At 35.1% G+C, this 19,672-nt stretch overlaps 1 long non-coding RNA gene across 2 annotated transcripts; it reads right to left on the reverse strand.

Annotated features, from left to right (window-relative positions):
• Positions 1 to 610: 610 nt before the first annotated feature.
• On the reverse strand, positions 611 to 18,326 carry LOC140859106 (uncharacterized). 2 transcript variants are annotated; one of them, XR_012142575.1, is made up of 3 exons: positions 18,155 to 18,326; positions 1,985 to 2,069; positions 1,251 to 1,836 (listed from the first exon to the last, which is right to left on the reverse strand). It is a non-coding gene; the product is annotated as an uncharacterized lncRNA (long non-coding RNA). The 2 variants fall into 2 exon arrangements; XR_012142576.1 differs by lacking the exons at positions 1,251 to 1,836; positions 1,985 to 2,069 and adding an exon at positions 611 to 1,031.
• Positions 18,327 to 19,672: the final 1,346 nt, after the last annotated feature.

Genomic DNA, 19,672 nt, shown 5'->3' on the forward strand with positions numbered 1-19,672 from the left:
AATATAACATATATTCTAGAACTCTCCTTGCACATAAGAAATTAGTTTTATTTTCGTAATATACATTATCAACAATTTACGATGTTAGTCATATGTGCTCATCCATCAAATCTTATATAGAATATATCTTTGATAAATGTTTACATGTTGCATATTATTAGTTTAGTATATATTGATGATATAATTTGATGATCAATTTGTATATATTTATTACAGTTTCCCTTTGAATTGTTTTCGATCCATTGGACCTAGTAAATCCAATGGATTAATAAATATAACATTGTATCCCATCCAATGCAGCCCAAAAGGAATTGGATTAGGTTTGGATTCAATTCCATGACTCCATTTAGTCATGAATTGCATCTAGATTGTTTCCATCCCAATCGAACTTGACTCGCTTGTGATCCTAGTTGGTATCGATGAATAATGGAATGATTTCAAGTATTGTATGATAAAGTCTTAGGGACTCGAGGTTCTTGTGAATCCCCTTGAATAAGCTCTTCCGAAGAGCTTGGGTTCAGCTTGAAATGAAAGGAGATGACACAAGTTTGAGGATGTTACACTGATCGCCTATTGCTCATCTTAATACAGCCCATTTAGATCAGACAAGTTACATCAATTGATGCATAAATGTCAGTAAGGCTTTGCACTAGTAAGTCAAGGCTACTGATGCAATCAGATTTAGATCCAATCCAATTACAAATGAAGTCAAGAAACAGAACTAAATCCAGACCACTTTGCAGATCAGTTAGGCCACTCTCAGGATATTCAAGCTAGAGCCAAGAAAATCAAGACAATGCATGTCGAGTCCGATCAGGTTGAATCACATCTCTGCAAGCTCAAAAATAATCATGACATGAAGCAAAGACCAACTGGATATAATTTTGATTTAGATTGGTCTGTTCAAGTCAAGTCTGAACATGAATGTCCGCACCCACTCGCAGCATTATGTTTCATTCACATTGCATGGTGCCCATTCAGACAGAAGAAGTTCCTCCTGCCGGCTTGCCGGGTCAGATTGGTGCAACTTACTGCAATTGGTGCAAAACACACAGGATTAGCTGAATCATGGCCTGCCATGTGGCATCAAGTCAAGCTGTTTGTGTGACTAACCGGTGCCCCCATGGCAAATAAGGGATCATCTACTACCACATGGCAAATAAGGATTCATCTAGGAGTAACATCGAAGTGTAGAAAAATAATTTAATAGTCCCAAGTTTTGAACTGCTACTAGTAAGTTAAGAGAATCATGAGCAATAAGCAGTGTATTAAGCTTGCTATTAAGTAGAGTTAATATCAAATAAGGGGACATGAAAAGAAACTGCCGATAGCATGGTTTAAAGCCAAACTGAGAAAATAAACTGCAGCGATACAGGGAAACAAGATCAATATGAAGATTCTTAAACATGATCTCTTTCAAATGCTGAGATGCAATATATGCACACTATCAATATTTGTCCTCATCCTCTGACAGGATTTCAAATATTTTGCTTTATTTTGTTCTTCTGAGCAGTTCTGAGCACAACAACTAGTGAGGCATGTCAGGTTAAGTATCCTTCTCAATCGAACCTGGACAAATTTAGCATAAAAGAAGAGAAGCATTTCCAGCAGGTACAGAATAAGTTATAGGATGTCTTGCTATAAAATTAGTCCATCCATACAACATTAAATAAATCATGTTATAGCATTAAAGCAACATCTTGTGAAAATTTCTTCTGATCTTTGTTCAAGTGTAGCGCCACTCAATAAGGTGAATTAGATGAAAACTCATAACACACTTTCCTTCTGGTCAGAACTCCTAATATACATTGCCTTGAAATTCCGACTCTTTGTTACCTATGAAAAAAACAGCATTATGTTATTTCGTGTGGCACATAATCTTGCATGCCAGAAATGCCAGATTTAACTAAACAATGCCTTTGGAATAGATTCTGCATCAATGACAGTATAATTAATCCCTCATGACAGGTTACATCTAGGATACCTCATTGCATGAACACCCCCACACCATAGCAAACAAATGGTTGCAGCAACATCATTGTGAAGAACAGACTTTGCGAAAATTCCTCCTGAGATTGTTCACAATGTAGGTCATTGTTACACCTAATTAAATTACACAATCCATCCACACAACATTAAACAAAACATGGTTATAGTGTTAGTATGAAGCAACATCCCATGAAAATTCCTCATGAGCTCATCTACAGTCTAGCACAATTGGTAACAGAGTAACTAGATGGAAACTAGTAATATAAATCCTTTCTCGCACCTTTGACATCTAGGATTTCCCCACTGTATCAACCCCACCACAGCCCCCCCCCCCCCCCCCCCCTTCAAAAAGGAAAAATCTGTCCTCCTTCATAAAATTCTTCACATTTCATAATCTTCAATTAGCAATCTAGTCTTCCATTCCTTTCCATCCTTGTTTTCTTCCAAGATTCATTTCCATCCAACATCAACATCTCTGCTACAGTAAGGCTCGTATCTGCTCGCCAACATTCTGAGCACACATTTGCGACCTTATAGTGGCCCATAACTTTCGCAAACAATAAGCTTTATCTTATTTATTAATGGGTACACCATTCATACAAATTCTTCCACATCTTCACAAGTTTTTCACGGTCCACTCTTCATACTTTCAGGAATCTACACACCTATAATTATTGCACTCCTGATTTGGACTTCATTATACTTGACCATACCAACAAATGCTTTCCCCACCACTTTAACCTCTACAAGTCTAGAATGTAATATCTCAATGATACCTTTCAGCAGGAGCACAAGGGCTAGAAAGCATCCCTAGATGATTGATATGGACCTCAACAGGGAATTTGATTTCAATCAATGGATGGATCCCATCAAACTCCCCCGACAAGATATGGCTTTTAATTAATTGGACCAGGACCACGGCTTCCAAAAGACTTAATAGTGACTAGTAAATACTCCCTGGAATTAGAAAACATCCCATTAGCAAACCTAATTGATAGGGGAAAAAGTAAAGAAGAAGGATATAACTGAATTTTTAATTGCTTGGTCAAACACATGACTTGAACATGAGCGTAGAACCAATACACAATAACATTTAATATTCTAGATGTTAATCATATCCACAAAGAAACGAGGGCTGGATGTCAACTCCTGTTTGGAAACACTACAAATAATCTTACCAGTTCAATTTTCAACAACCGCTCAGCCTTGTGGAGGCTCCATCATTAGTGCCCTTAATGTTGTCGATACCGATAATTAGCACTCTTATATGTTTTCTCCTTTTCAATATTTAAAAAAATTGGAATATTCCTTTTCTTTTCCAGTCATCACATGTCTAAATAACTTAAGATCTGCATCACCTGTCTTAATATTCTCTCCATCTAATCAAACTAGGTTCAGCAGTGGAGATACTATGCTCCAGTAGATCATAAAATTTATTCCACATAATTGGTGCAGTCTTGTGCATGATCTTTGCATGTATCTAGACAATAGCCACATCATAAGATCCAATCTGTTCAGAGACAAGATATCATCATGAAGGTAAGGCCCTGTCTTTGCAACTGCACTATCAAACTCTTTATCTGCCACCACAACACATGTCAATTTATTCAATGAGCATTTGATGACTACACATAAGATTCATGATGTTATAAAAGGACAGTACCAGACCCTGTTTTAACTCCATAGTTACCATTAAAATTTGCATTTACATTAAAATGTGAATAGCCTGTTATAAGGAATGCTTTACAAAAAGTAGCAGGACAAATTAATGTATCTTTTTATTTTAGTTAAAGGTAACTAAAAAGAATAGCAGCAACAGCATTGAGCTTCTTATAATCATAAAAGCTAGTAGAACAGAAGACATGGTGTCTAGTCAACCTGAAAAAACATCAAGTTTGGACTTCCTATAGGTCAATGTTAAACAACTTGCTTACTTCAGACAAAGTAACTAAACATATATTGCATAGATGGGTGTGATCATACTCACCTACAAAAAAATTGGATAATTATCATATTTTAAGCAATTCATGTATGCTGTCTTAGGCATTCAAGAATAAATATTGGTGAATAGCATAGAGGTAGGTAACACAAATAGCTACTAGAGTTAAATGGTTGAAAAATGAGTTCCCATTATTGTGTGTGTGTGTGAGAGAGAGAGAGAGTTTTATTCTTTATGAGCATGTCTATAAAAGATTAGCTTCACTGTGCCTACATTTAGACTGTAGAGCATCATATTGTACACAATCAGTCTTTTAAAAGGCTAAATCAGGGATGAGGCCGCTCAGCCTCAAAATACAAGACATAAGCCTCAAGGCCATTTAAAGCATAAGCAGCAGATTAAAGCAAAGCCTCAAATTAAGACCAATAAATTACAGATAACAGTAACACAATGACAGGGTATCCAGTGTAGGCTATAATCTTAAATTTGCATATAGAATAGGACAAGGTTTTAAATCCTATTGGATGAAGGTGTCCCAGTTTCTCTATAGAATGGGACATCCTATGGTCACGTCTCGTCCCGATAGCAGTCCCGGTCATGCATCCCAATAAATACCTCCATCATTCTCTCTTTCTTCTTTCCCTTTTTTCTTGTTTTCTTTTTTTCTTTCTTCCTTCTTTTCTTTTTTCCTCTACCTTCCTTTCTCTCCTACCTTTTTCTTTCCTTTTCTTCTTCCTTCCTTTTTTTTCCTCCATTTTTCTTCTTTTTTCCTTTCACTTTTTCCTTTTCTTCATCTTTCCTTGCTTTCTTCTTTTCTCCCAGCATGAATGGCTTTCAGAGTCCCGAACCTATCCCAGTTCTATTTTCTCATAGGAACAAGATGAGAAGGCCAGGACACCCCCTATCCCGCCGGGATGTAAAAATTTGGAATGGGGACGAGGAAATGAAGTAAACCAGTTTACAGCTTTCCTAAGGCTGTTTTGGCCATCAAGTAAGTTATAAGCTAAGTTTTACATTTCAAAACTTAAAGGGATAGTAAATGAGGAAACCAAGAGTTGTATGCCTGTTTCTTGCCTTAAAAGTCATTGTAAAGTGTATGTTTTAATTCATAGATGTAAGCCTTAGAAAGTGACCCCAAGGCAGAAGTCTTGGGCTGTTTTTTAACTGTCTCGCCTTGAGGCTTAAGCTTTTCTAAGCCCCAACGCTAGCTTCTAAAACCATGTATTAAGACATAAAATATCAGGAAAGGAACTTAGTTGTGTACATAAACCACATGCTATTCTAATAAAGCCAGAGTTCCCTAGGTGATACACAATAAAAGGATCACAAATACATCATCATGCAAGGCTATAAGCTATGCAGCTTCCTGAACTTTGGCAGGCATTTAGGTGCTCACAGACCAGCCTGAGGATACCCAGCTATACCTGCTACACCTAAAGGCTAACACTTTGGCAGCAAATTTTGACAACATCGGTTGTAGTAATATGTAATGGACTGTTCTCAACTGATTTGCCATTTGAGTAGAAAGAGTAAACCTTTTGGCAGATCATAAGAAAAGTAAACTATAGCTCCAGGAGCAAAGCCAGCTGAATAGAAATCCTTTGAAGCATCTTTGACTAGCTTCTTTGGAGGAGTGGTATCTTGAAGCAGACAAAAATAGTCAGGGTGACTTTCTGCATGCATAGACAGGAATAGCTATTTATCTTGATGAACATGTAAACATGACCTGAGGAGATAATAAAAATGTTCATGATATCTTTAAATCCAAGCTACTGATGTAGATGCAGTTATTTTCAATATTTTTGCAAAATATCATGCAAGAATATTCAATTTAAATCAAGAACTACTAAAATTATATAATTTTACAGGGTTCACACACATTATGGATCATAGTTGAACCCCTAAGATAACATGACAATTCAGTGGCAACCATTGAACAGTACATCACTATTTATGGGCTTGTCTTGGCCGGCTCAAGCTGTTCATTGATTAGGGATGGTCTGCTGCAAGCATGGCCAGTTAACAGCCCTAGGTAAATCAGTAGCATTTCTAGGATTTTGGTGGCTGTCAATCAAACTGATTTGAAAAATGGGGAGGTAGGAGTATCTCAAAAAGAGAACACAGAAAGGATTTTAAAAAGAGTATACCTGAAGATCAGGCAGGAAAAACAAATTTTTGTGAAAAAAAAAAGGATCTAAAACAAATGCTACAAAAATGGAGATACTTGTATTGGATAATGCAAAACAATAGCACATGAGACAGAGATACAAGATGTGGATCAATGGGCGGCCCCTCATTTATCCCCTGTTCAAAGCAGAATGCAAGATACTAGTAGAGATGATGGTGGATCAGATAACAGACAATCTGAAGATTTTGATCAACGATTTGATCATGAAATGTTTAGCTCAAAACATCAAACAAGGATCTCCAAAGATAGCTAGAACATTAAGATCAGTAATAGAGGTAGGATGAGTCAACAAGTAAAGATCAATTAGAGCTCCAGAGGGAGTCAGAGAGTTGCAGTTGAAAAAGGATATGAAAAGTCGAAATCAAAAGAAAAGACAACAATTGATCCAATAAAGGCAATTGATGATGTGCAGGTTCAAGATGGTGATAGTGAGACACTCAAGCCCTCAGATCTTGAATTGCCTAGATCATCTCATGATAATAGCGGTAATGATAATGATAGCAAGAATGATGATAGATCTGATGATCATGATGGTCAAAATAGAGGGAGTAGTGAAGTATATGAGATTAATCCTTTTACTAAAGAAGCATATTTCACTTATACCATATAGGACCAGGATCATGGAACCAAACCCAGATCTAGATATCAAGACAAGGAGTTGCTAACCTATATAAGGAGTGAAAAAAAAATTATTGCTGAACGTGGCACACAAACTGTAAATATTTTGAATCATTTTCACGAAGAATTGAGAATAATTAAGGAATGTCAATGTTGGACATATCCGAAGTTTATGGAATGGATGGAACAAGATGCTTTAAGAAGTAGGTCGGAGTCGAAATAAGTTAGGTCATCATCATTAACCAGAACAGGATCCATTAGAGCATCAGATAATCAAAGTGCATATCATGGTTCTTTTCTTTCTACGAATGATACAGATGTATACTCCCAATTATCATATCCTGAGAAATATTTTCATATGCAGTATCCACCTTTATATGGATACACTTTCGGACCACAGTATGATATTATCTCTCATTATCTTAACCAAAGATGGGCAGTCTTTTATCCAAGATAGTCAAAGGTGAAAGATGCCCTTAAGGCGCTGAGGAGGTCTAGTGCCCTGAGGCGAGAGGCGCTAGAAAAGCACTCGCCCGAGTGAAATAAGACACTAAAATTGAGGGACAAAAGCAAAAAAAATGATATATAAATAAGTAACAACTAGAGATAACTATTGTAATATGAATTACCATACAATTAACAATTTAAGCATAAAACATATATAAAACAGAAAAATACTCAATTGGGTTTTGATCTTCAAAAAAAAAGAAAAAGAACTGAGAACTGAAACAGAGAAGCAGAATCAGAAAGCAAAATAGAGAGAAGCAGAGTTGATGAGGTGAAGAATGAAGAGAAAGTGAGAACAACAACTGGATTTTGATTTTCGAACATAAAAGAACCAAAAACTGGCTGTCGTGAGAAGCGAAACAAGAAATAGAGAAAAACAAAGAGGAACGAAATAAGGAAGAAGAAAAGACAAGTCAGGTCCAACAAAAGAAAAAAAAATCAGCAAGAGAAAAGACTGAAACCAAAGTTTCAAGAACCGATATCAAGACCCAAATCGATTCCTGATCGATATGGTACAATATCAGATACCATATCGTATCGAATGTTGGTACGGTGTGGCATACCGATTTCATACCAGTGCATCATAAAAAGTTTTTTTATTTTTTTAATTGATTTTGATTTTAAATAATTTTTTATTAATTTTTAAATTATTTTGTATCCAAAGTAATGTTTATTTATGTTATATAACAATTTTATCATCCAAAAAAAAATAAAAAAAGTCTAAAATAATACATTAAATATATCTAAAGTATAAATTATAAAGAATAATATACTAATCTCAAGATCTCTATTGATCTAATCTCTCGTCGATTGTCCGTGACGCTCGTAAATATCCGGATCATCTGCATATTCCGGAGGGACATCAGCCCATTCCTCTAACTAAGTAGCACTGTACTCTTGAATATTCATCTCATAAAGTATCCTCTCTGGATTGTAAGACATCTCAGATCTTTCGCTCAAACTCTGACTCTGAAAGGTATCTTTGGGATGATGATATAGTTGTAAAGGGGCCCATCCAAATATGCCAGCAGCAAAATGCGATTTGTAAGATGCTCTGAGCTGTATATGATAGTAGCCACTAGAAGATATATAAAATACACCATATCCATGGATCATAAGCTGCCTGCGGATGATAGGATCCATGATGTAAAGATGATCCAGATACATTCATGGATCCTACTTCACGTGCAAGGTCATTTGCAGTTGCATCATGTGCTGGACGGCCTCTGAAAGGCCATTGCCTATATGAAATTGTATTCTTGCGAGGTCTATCAGCTTGTGCATCGTGCTTTCTATCTTGTGTGGCATGTATAAATTGAGACTCATCGGTGAATTGAATACCATCCTATGGTAGCATCTCATGAATAGTGGTCTCATATCCTCTAGTCCCTCCCTGATCATCAGATCCAAGACTACTATCATCACTCTCACTGCCGCTGATCTCCGAATTGGCTGACTCCTACACTCTCTAGGATGCTGCAACTGTCTTTTTGAAAAATTTATCTTTTCGAGCTCCCTGATGCCCCTCTGTGACTGATTTTGCTGTATTTGAAAAGATGAATATCTTCTTCCTGCTTGAGATGACCGACCTCGTCCCAATATTTATCACTCAAACATCTGAAAGGATGTCTCGGATATAAAGTCACGTAATGAATGACTCCCCTGTGATCCCTCAGACTGTGGCTGAACAATTGGAATCTTATACGAAATATTTATATCTGCCCACTATCTTGGATCCACCCTGATCTCTCTAGCTACCACATTGGCTGGTTGTGGAGGGGATCAAGGCTCATCAATTTTTGACTCCTGCTGCTGGCCTACAAGCCATTCAATCATCGAATCCTCATTATCAATGGCATAAACATCTATCGTCAGATCCATGTACTTCAGCTATACTTCATCCTGGACATATTTTAGCCTCAATCTCAAATTATAGTGTACATATACAAGATCATTGAGATACTTTTATATCAAACGATTTCTCTATTTACTGTAGATAAGGGCGAAAGTCGATCAATTAAGCTCACACTCACTAGAGAAGACTGTCTGGAAAAGAATGTGGATGGCCACACTTTTCAAATTTTGTACGGACTGTCCAAATTAAATCCACCATTCAACTGTAGAATATTAAACAAAATTACATATTAGATTTTATGATATTAATCGGCATATAATGTCAACAAAGTCCTCAGTACTAATATATAATTTATTTGAATTCATCTTCTTTTTGCTTACGACAGTCGATGAGACTCCAAAGCTATCTGTCTTCTCTCTAAACTATTTCATCTGTCAAAAATATATTTATTAAATTAATAAATATATTATTAATTACAGATCGAATTAAGTTAAATGGTCGCATCTTAATTGACCTAAATCCCTTTTGCAGATATATAGATGCGATTTCTGAATCAGACACCATCTTATATATCACATTACGGAGAGCAGTAAGAAGCTTATTATCCACATCTATCCCAAATATGATGTACTGAAATCTCGGATTCAAATAGTACGCAGAAAATAAATTCCACAAATGATTAAATAGATTTATACAAATACAAAAAAAAAATTCAGATGATTCTTGAATTCGTGCTTACTAGCTAGATGCAAATCTCTACCCATTTAATAGTCCCAACGGCGCTCAATGATATTGATGTATCTCTAAACATGTTTTAGATCTATCTCGCTGATGTGTTTCTTTACTCTTTCCATTATATGATATAAGAAATCTATCTGGGAGTATCTTTCACTATCGACGGTGCGAAGCACCTCATATAATGGTTTGATAACCTTCACTATCTTATCAGTCTGTTATCAGAATGACTGGTTGGTCATCAAGTTCTTCACATGACTTCTATCAGTACCGACTCTCACATATCTGCTTTCCTATCATTCGGCACTGATGCAAGGCTGCCTTCTTTTGCAGAAGGCTATCAAATGCTATGTAGTTTATAGCAAACCGTATAACACCCGATCTCAAGATCTCTCCCCCAGTATATTTTTGCATCAATGACAGGACCCATGTATGATTGTAAATAAACCTAGTAATAGACTGAGCTGAGTCTATTGCATGCTGTACTCTACGAAGCTTTCCAATAACCATCAACATGAGGTCAATGCAATGTGCAGCAATGATGTCCAGTAAATGTACAGTCGCTGCTCCATCAGTAACTCACCGATGGCCTTATATTACGGCCCATTATCTGTGATGACCTGCACGATATTCTGCTCTCCTATTGAATCAATCACCTCCTCCATCAGTCTAAAGATATATGCAGCGTCGTGCACCCTATCTAAAGCATTAATTGATTTATAAAAAATATTTTTCCATCATAATATATCACAAAATTGATGATACTCCATCTAGTAAGACTGGTTCAACCATCACACATCACCATCAATTCATATATGGTCCATTTATTCTTGTAAAAAAAAATTCATCTTTCCAAATATTTCTTATTACTATCAAGAAGCTGATCATAGATATCTCTAGGTGTTGGAGGATCTACACCAGGACCGATAGCCTGTATGGCTGAAATGGCAGATCGATAGTGAGTATTGCCTGCTGCATTCGTTGGAATATGACTAAAATAAAACCATCATCCAATAGCTCACCACATATCTTTCTTCAACATAGTGTCAACCCTCTGTTGTTTTAAATCTTTACTGAAAAAAGTCTGTAGATCCAAATATGGATGGTGGCTCCTATTGGAATGTCTCTAGAGAACCTCCTCCTACTGCTAAAAGCCCCCAATATCGATGAAATATTATGTCTGCCTCTACGGACCGACTCTCTAATAGAGATGGTCCTGAACTCAGACTCTTTCCTAGCGATTACAGAGTCAGACCTCGATTCATAGAATGACAGTCTAAATCACTCTCTATATCTGGTCATCACCTCCAACCGCTATTAATCATCCAGACTCACCTGAATGGTAGCCTCAATCTGTGCCTCCTCATCATCTGGAGCAGAGGCCTCCTCTGACTCTGTAGAATGATATGAAGATGACTCTTCGACTTGACGATCCACCTCCATCCTCTTCTGCACTGCCCTCTACTTCGCTACTTTAGAATCAGTGAAGTACTTCGTCATGAGCTGTTGGACCTCCTGTGGATATTTTTGATATATGATCAAATCAGGATAACCACTAGCCAAATGCTGCTTCAACCTAGTCATCCATCCTTTTTTGAACTCTATGCTGCACCATTTGCATCTCCAATGGTGTAGAGCCGAAAGCATCTCGCTACGGTCACAGTCAATGTTACACTCTGACTCCTTACTCATTTCTACAAGTTTAACAAAATAGGATAATTTAATAATCATAAAAAAAAAATAATACTCATTTCTCATAATTTTTATTTATATATAAATTTTAAAATTTTAATAATAATTTTAAATCTCATCAATTCAAAAAATATATTATGAACTTCAAATAATAATTCTGAATTAGCTAAAATATATTATTAATTTTATATATTTTTAATTAGTTACATATTTTTAATTATTTAAATAATTAAAAATATTTTTAAATTTTAAAAATTTAAAAAAATATATTTGAGATTAGATCCAAGTAGAAACATGTCATAGATGCTACATATATTTTTCTAAACCCATTAACATGCATTGGATACTATTTATTTTTTTATTTTATTTAAAATTAAGCCTACGCTATTATGCATATCATGCATTAAAATTTTCACAATCAAATATAAAATTTATACTAAAAATAATTTGAATCATCCTAAACAATATTTTGATTTTATAATTTTTTGAAATTTATTTTTTTAATAATTTTTATAGCAAAAATATATATATTTAAAAAAATTAATTAATAAAAATTAATGATTTTAGTGTCATCATGTAAATGATCCAATGATCTACAAAAAAATTTTAAATATCGGTACTGGACCCGTGCCAATTATCGATCGGTACGGTGCGGTATGATACGATACCGTACTGGCCCATACCTATAATAAAAAATTCAAAAAAAATTCCATCCAATAGTCAGAAAAAAAATCAAGCCATACCCCGCCGTATCGGTGCTACATATATTTTTAAATAATTAAAAACTATATATATTTAAATAATTAAAAACTATTTTTAAATTTTAAAAATTTAAAAAAAATATTTGAGATTAGATCCAAGTAGAAACATGTCATAGATGCTACATATATTTTTCTAAGCTCATTAACATGCATTGGATACTATTTATTTTTTTATTTTATTTAAAATTAAGCCTACGCTACTATGCATATCATGCATTAAAATTTTCACAATCAAATATAAAATTTATAGTAAAAATAGTTTGAATTATCCTAAACAATATTTTAATTTTATAATTTTTTTAAAATTTATTTTTTTAATAATTTTTATTACAAAAATATATATATATTTTAAAAAAATAAATTAATAAAAATTAATGATTTTAGTGTCATCGTGTAAATGATCCAATGATCTACAACAAAATTTTAAATATCGATACCGGATCCGTGTCAATTATTGATCGGTACGGTGCAGTATGGTACGATACCGTACTGGTCCGTACCGACAATAAAAAATTCAAAAAAAAATCCCATCTAATAATCAGAAAAAAATCAAGCCGTACTCCACCATATCGGTGCGGTACCATACCGGCCCATACCACACTGTACCATATGGTTCGGTCCGATTCAAGTCATTTTTTGAAAAACCAACTTGAACCGAACCGATTCCCCACTGATACGGTACAGTACAAGGTGTATCGATCAGTTCGGATCGGTATGGAATACCATGATCTACAATATATAATGAAATCATATCAAAATCATAAATTTTGACATGATTTCTCCCTATTTTTCTACTTCTTATCATTTTTTGGCCAAAAAAAATAAAAAATAAAATTTTAGTGACAGAATGATGGATTACCTTACTTTCGGTCAAAATATGTCGTCTTCTCGAAGAAGTTGTGAAAATTTTTTGAAATTTTTCCTCTTTTTTTGGGCTTCGTTCATGTGTGTCATCACCCCATTGAAGCTTAAGAGCTTCTCAGGCTCTCTGCCTTTCATTCGAAAGGCAGAGCACCAGGCCACCAATTATTGGGAGCACCCACCCCACAAACATCTCCCCACATGATCGGTATGGCTTGGTTCGGGCCCGAACCGAGCCATACCACCTGGTTTCAAATAGTTTGTGCCTAAACTGTTCCGAACCAATCGGTTTGTGCCTAAATCGATTCGGTATGGTTCGCATCATTTCTCAAAAATTAGGGCCGAATCAGACCGATTCTCCACTGGTTCGGTTCGGTACAGGGTGTACTGGTCGATTCAGATCTATACGGAATACCTTGACTGAAACCAATGATGGAAGAAGAAAAAACAAGTTAGGTACCTAAAAAGCTGGCTATTGTGGTCCCCTTCTGCACAAAAAACAAGTTGGGTACCTGGAAGGCTGGCTGCTGTGGTCTCCTTCTGCAGAAAAAACAAGCTGGGTACCTAGAAAGCTGGCTGTTGTGGTCCTCTTCTGCCTCCCTTTTCTTGATAGACTCCTATGGTCCTTGATCGCCTCCCTTTTCTCTCAATTTTCTTTTGTTTAAATAATAATAAGTCAATAAAGTCAAAACTAATTTTTTCATACTAATTGACCACTTTACCTCCTATTAGTAATAGAGTTGAGAAGTTAAATGGATGGCCTTTTAGATTTTTTACGCTTTTTATCCATTAAAAAAATAATAATCATAGAATTCACTGAAGCACCCAAGCCAAGCGCCTCGCCTCAATGAAAAAGGCCCTAAAAGGCGCCAAAGGCATGCACCTGAGTGAAGGTGCATCACTTGAAGCATCAAGGGACGATGACCCCTTCTAGCACCTTGCTTGAGTGCCTGAGATGCACCTTTTGGCGCTTTTGACATCACTACTCTTATCCAATGTACTATCAAAAGGATTATCACAGACAACATCAAATACAAGATGAGCAATAAAGATGGGCTCAATATCAAAATTGGCATCCTATTCAAGACCCCAATTATGAGCAGGACCCAAATGTTTATAAGCATTATAGATATTCCACCTTGAATTAGTAGTAAATTTAAAAAGTTTATCTTAAACTAATAATCTATTTTGTGTAGTATTGAAATTATTAGCATAGTTATATTTTCATATACAAGTGATTAAGCTCAAATATTATGGATTATAGCTTTTTCATCAAACTTTGATATTTTTACTTTATCAAATACTCATGGATGCATCAATTATGAGAGATCATTGCTTCATAATCAAAAAAGAATCTTCAATAACCTGAAAGATTATAATACATCATAGCGTTAGTATTAAATAGAATCGATTTATTATAAATATATTGCTTCTGAAGTTCATATATATTTAAACAATAAATAGATTAGTAGAACTTCAAGATAAATTCAAAAAAGTAATATATTTATATATAAAAAGACATCCCGGTACACGTCCGATCAGGATGGCCACCGAGATAGGGTAGGATGCGGGGCATCTCGTTCTGAACAAAAAATTGAACACCCCTACCCCAGGAGATTTAAAACATTAGAGACAATAACTCATTCCTTTGCATTTTTTATGTTCTTTTAACTCATTCACCCATTCAGCTTATCCAATAAGTAGGATCCGGCAACTTCACGATATTCACTTTCCTTTAGGCATTGTCTCCAAAGGTATCAAAGTTTTACAAAAACTTGATATTCAATCTCCATATTTCAGTCCTCCACAACCCCTTTTCTTAATGAGACATTGTTTTAAGGTTAAATATCTGAATCATCTTTGAATTCAAATTCTTGGTTCGCAGCTCATGATTAGGTCGATGAGGATACTATTAAAATGCTAAATTGTTTGTTAGTTTTATGAATACCATTAAAGTGAGTATTTACACCAATGCACAACCATCACAATCAATAGTCACCATAGGGATGAAAATCTGAGAGATGTTTACCAACGAAAGCTGACAGTGACACATGAGACATACTGTTTGCAATCAAAAATTGGCAAATAACACTCCCGAGTGCAACACGTACTTTAGAACTTTGACTGATGCTGAGGTTCCAATGTATATGAAAGTAAAGAGTGATTTTATTGACTAGGAATGAAAAACTGGACAGGACAATATATGACAGATGGAAATGAATAGATTTCCTTGCTTACATCCAATAAGATATCATCAAGTTCTCAATGCAGGGGTTATTAGTTATCATAAACTAACAACAACAGCAGGGGATTAACTTGGCAAGAGGCCTTTGCTCATTCACTTTCCTTCTAGCATGAATAAGTTAGAACTTTCTGGGCAATCCCAAGATACTAAGTACATTTACCAAGCCTGTTTTAAACTCTCTGTGTCAAAAAGCAAAACTTATTCTTATGGCAATTGATGATCTCCAGACACCAACACTTTCTACTGGAAACTTAGCAAAACAAGATTGAAATTCACAAAGACCGTAACTTAATTCCAGATATATTGTAGATTCAACATATAATATGGCTTTTTAACTTGATTATTCCAGCCAAGCATAGCCTAAGCATTCCAAGAGGAGGGAGAAAAATGGATCTGCCTGGCTGTATATGGAAATGTCTGTCAACAGAAAGCCAAGTTCACATCTCAATGCATCATTTCTTCCAACATATCAATAGAGGAAATTTTCTCTCCATGGTTTAGATTCCTTTTTCTTTTTCCTTCAGTGATGTTAAGCCTAATATTCCAAGCTCATCCATTGCAATATTTCCCTAGGGAACAGCACTCAACTTGGAATTTGGCTTTATTCTCACACCGACTTAGCACATACAAGAAGCTCCTTAGTTAATAACCTTTTCAATTGCTCACACATTCTACCAATGTAAACTGGGATTCAATTACAGTCCAATTAGGGATTCCTTTGATCCCACCAGTTAAGGGGGGGAAAAACCATGAATCAGACGAACCATTTTCCATGTCCGAATATATCAACCAATTTCAAAGGCGATGGTTTCCAAGGATGGAACTATGAATAAGAAATTAGAATTAGCAAAACAAAATAAAATTTAACAATTGAATATGAAGAAAAACTACTTAAAAAGGTTTTCCTCCCATAAACTGTATCAGTTGCATATTCTATGACCTATTTAATATTTCAAGAATTGGTGGAATAAAGTTCTTTGTTTTATGGCTGTTGCATTTAATTCCAATAGTTCCATAAATAAGTGTCTGGCACTCTGGCCATTCATAAAATATTTAAAAAGACAATTTTAATTTTGGACAGGCAATAAGTCTAACAAAGTGGGGCTTGCAGCGAGGAAGAGGTATCCACCATAATGTCAATATCTTACAAAGCATACTTTCTTTAGTGGTAGAAAGGCAGGTTATCACAAGAGCATCTAGAAACTCCCGGCTTAGGAGTAAAAAAGCTGATTGCCATGTAAAAAACTTATCGCCTTCAAGTAACTCAAAGAGTCAGGTCAAGTCAACTTGTTGAGAACGAACTCTAGATATCTTATCATTCACCGAGAAACCACTAGCATGCTCGACTTACTTTTAAAGCACTAAGACTTTGAAAGCAAAAAAATAAACTTTTATACAAAAAAATCCATGGGTGAGCAATTAAAACATTTTCTCAAATAAGAGAAGATCTACAGCAGTTTATTAGTAAGGCAAGAAAAGTATATTTCACCCTATACTTATATGAGGTAGCATCTTCATCTTTTGAAATGATGTGTTCAACTTGTGGAAGATCAAATTCATCCAAACGCAAGAGAAGTAGGCCAAAATCAAATCCAATCCAGCTCATCACAAACCCAAGCAAGCTCAAATTTAATTTAGAAGTTAAAGCTAGATTGACTTAAGACTTGTGAGACCATATCCAGCCCCTTGGAATCAAACAGAGTTGACTTCATATTTCCTTATATTCTATCTTAAAATTACTATACTCAAAGCTGACACAAGCATAAGCCATATTCACCCTTATTTGAGTTAAATAAATAGCTAATTTCATGTCTAAATCCTAAATCATCACCCAGCATAGGTGAGGTTTAGTTCATGCCAATTCCAAACATGACTAGACCCATTTACACCAATACTTCTGCCTATACATTTTATCTGACCCTCTTTATTGTGCTCCCTGCAATCAGATGATTTTGTGTCAAGTATTTACCAAACACCAGATATGAAACGAAGCATTTCTCTTGAATGCAGCTTCATGCAGGCACTTTCTTACCGAGCCCTATAAAAAGAAACTGTAGTAGCAACATCAAAGATGTATATTTACAGTGAAGGAGTCTAGCAGAGCCCACCGTTGTTTTTGCAGTGAAGAAACAACACTAATTTTATCCATGAGACTTCAAACAGTGCCCTCATGTCCTTGTGAGTTATGACAGCAAGAAACGAAACTAAGTTAAAATCGAATAATGTTTTTTTAAAAAAAAAGCAACCAATGACTCCCTGGAAATTCACATCAAGCTGCCAATTCTGATGGATTTTAAAAGCAGCAAAATCATAGCTTACTTCTTTACCCTATGATCCATCAAACACAACTCAAAACCGCACTTGTTTAAAAGCCGAACTCTGAAGACGGCCAAGTTTGCCAAATATTTTGATGAGCGGTTTCCTCTGTTTGGCCCACTCGTATCTCTCGTACTCAATACTAAAAACATATTGATCAACAAATCTATCAATCACATTGCCTTTCGAGCAAAACCAAAATTTGATCAAAAACCCACAAATCCCCGAAACTTCAACAGAAATCTAAGCACGATTGATTTGATCACTCGATCCCCACACGGAATTTCACATAACACCCAAGAAAACAAACACTATCATTGTAGAGACCAGAGATTGCATCCAGCGTACAAAAGAACAAGCATCCAGAGTGGAACACAGTAAGCGAATAGATCAGTCTAAAGAAGAACAATTAACTAACGAGAGAGAGAAGAAGACGGGCAGAGAAGACCTTGGCTTGGTGTGCCTCCATGGATCTCAGTCTCAGTAGTTTCTTCTCGCTTTGGGAATCGAAGGTGCAGAGGTTCCCCGATTTAAAAGAAGGCGGAAGGGGTTCTATGTGCTATAGACCAGCCGCAATGGTGGGCCAGCGGCGAACATTGCAGGGGAGCCTCTCCATTACCGTTATTTTTGCTATTACTGGTTATGATGCAGACGCTTACCCACCAATATGAAGTAAAAATAATTATACTTTATTTATATGATTTATAGTATTAATATAAAAAATATTTATAATAATAGAATATATAAGGAATAATAATTTTATTAGAAAATTTAAATCCATAAATGTGCTCGTTGGTCCGTTATACTGTAGTATGAATGCCCAACTATTACAAAAGGGTGGCCAAATATACATATTCGAAATTGCACAGGACTCATCCTCATGACATAAATAGATAATATAAAAGTTGTTATTATATATTTTGATCATCATAGTAATATACAATCATAACTATCAGCCTTTGAGTTTCTACTATTTAGAAAGATACACACATATTATACACACACATACATACATATCTTATTTACATATATTTTGGAAGAGTCATGTATAACGATGAGGAGAGTGTTTTTCTCTTTGTTTAGTGCTATTTTTTTCCTCGGTAATAGTGATTTTAATTTAGATGAGGATAATAGGGGAAAAAAGTGTCTAGGTTTACATAAATTGAGAGAGAGAGAGAGAGAGAGAACATCCTTACATGAGCATCCTACTTATTTTTTTCCTTTTCTTAAGCACAGGAACTCCTTCTCTTTTCTCACTCCTTTTGTAAAAACAAATCGACAAGGCCTAATTAAAATAGAAAAAAGAAAAAGATATGCCCACGTATTGCTTAACTCCATGGCCTTATTCTTTCTCTCTCTTGTCATTTGGATTTCTAGTTGATCTTAATTAAAATTATTTTTTTTTTATTTTTTCAAGAAAATGATTAGGCATGGAATATTAAAATAGGGAAAACTATGAGATGATGACGTATTGCCTGACTCTATAATTTTATCCCTCTTCTACCTTTTTTTTTTTTTTCTTAATCAGAGTTTCAATTGAAAGGAGAATACATTTAAAAAGTGAATATTTGAGTAAATAACTTAAGTTCAGACTTAATAGTACAGTGAGATTATCTATTTAACCATATGGGTAAGCCCGCATGCCCTATAGAAGTCCAGGATTAAGTAATCTATTTTCTTGCTATTTATTAAAGATCTTGCATCCATAAAGAAAGATCAAATTTATATATTTTGCTACCAAATTTCTATAAGAGAGGGGCAATTAAAGTTTAGGAGAGTCTCTTTTTTTTGTAAGAAAAAGAGAAAATAGAGTAATTTTCATCAAAACATCCATAGAATATAAAATTTAAAATATTTAAAATATTATAGAAGTTTTCTAGGTGAACGATATTATGATAAAAGAAAAATTTAACATTCATGCACTTATATAATTTTTAAGATAATGAAAACAACAATCCATTGTTTG

Source organism: Elaeis guineensis, chromosome 1 (assembly GCF_000442705.2).
Source record: "Elaeis guineensis isolate ETL-2024a chromosome 1, EG11, whole genome shotgun sequence".
NCBI lineage: Eukaryota > Viridiplantae > Streptophyta > Magnoliopsida > Arecales > Arecaceae > Elaeis > Elaeis guineensis.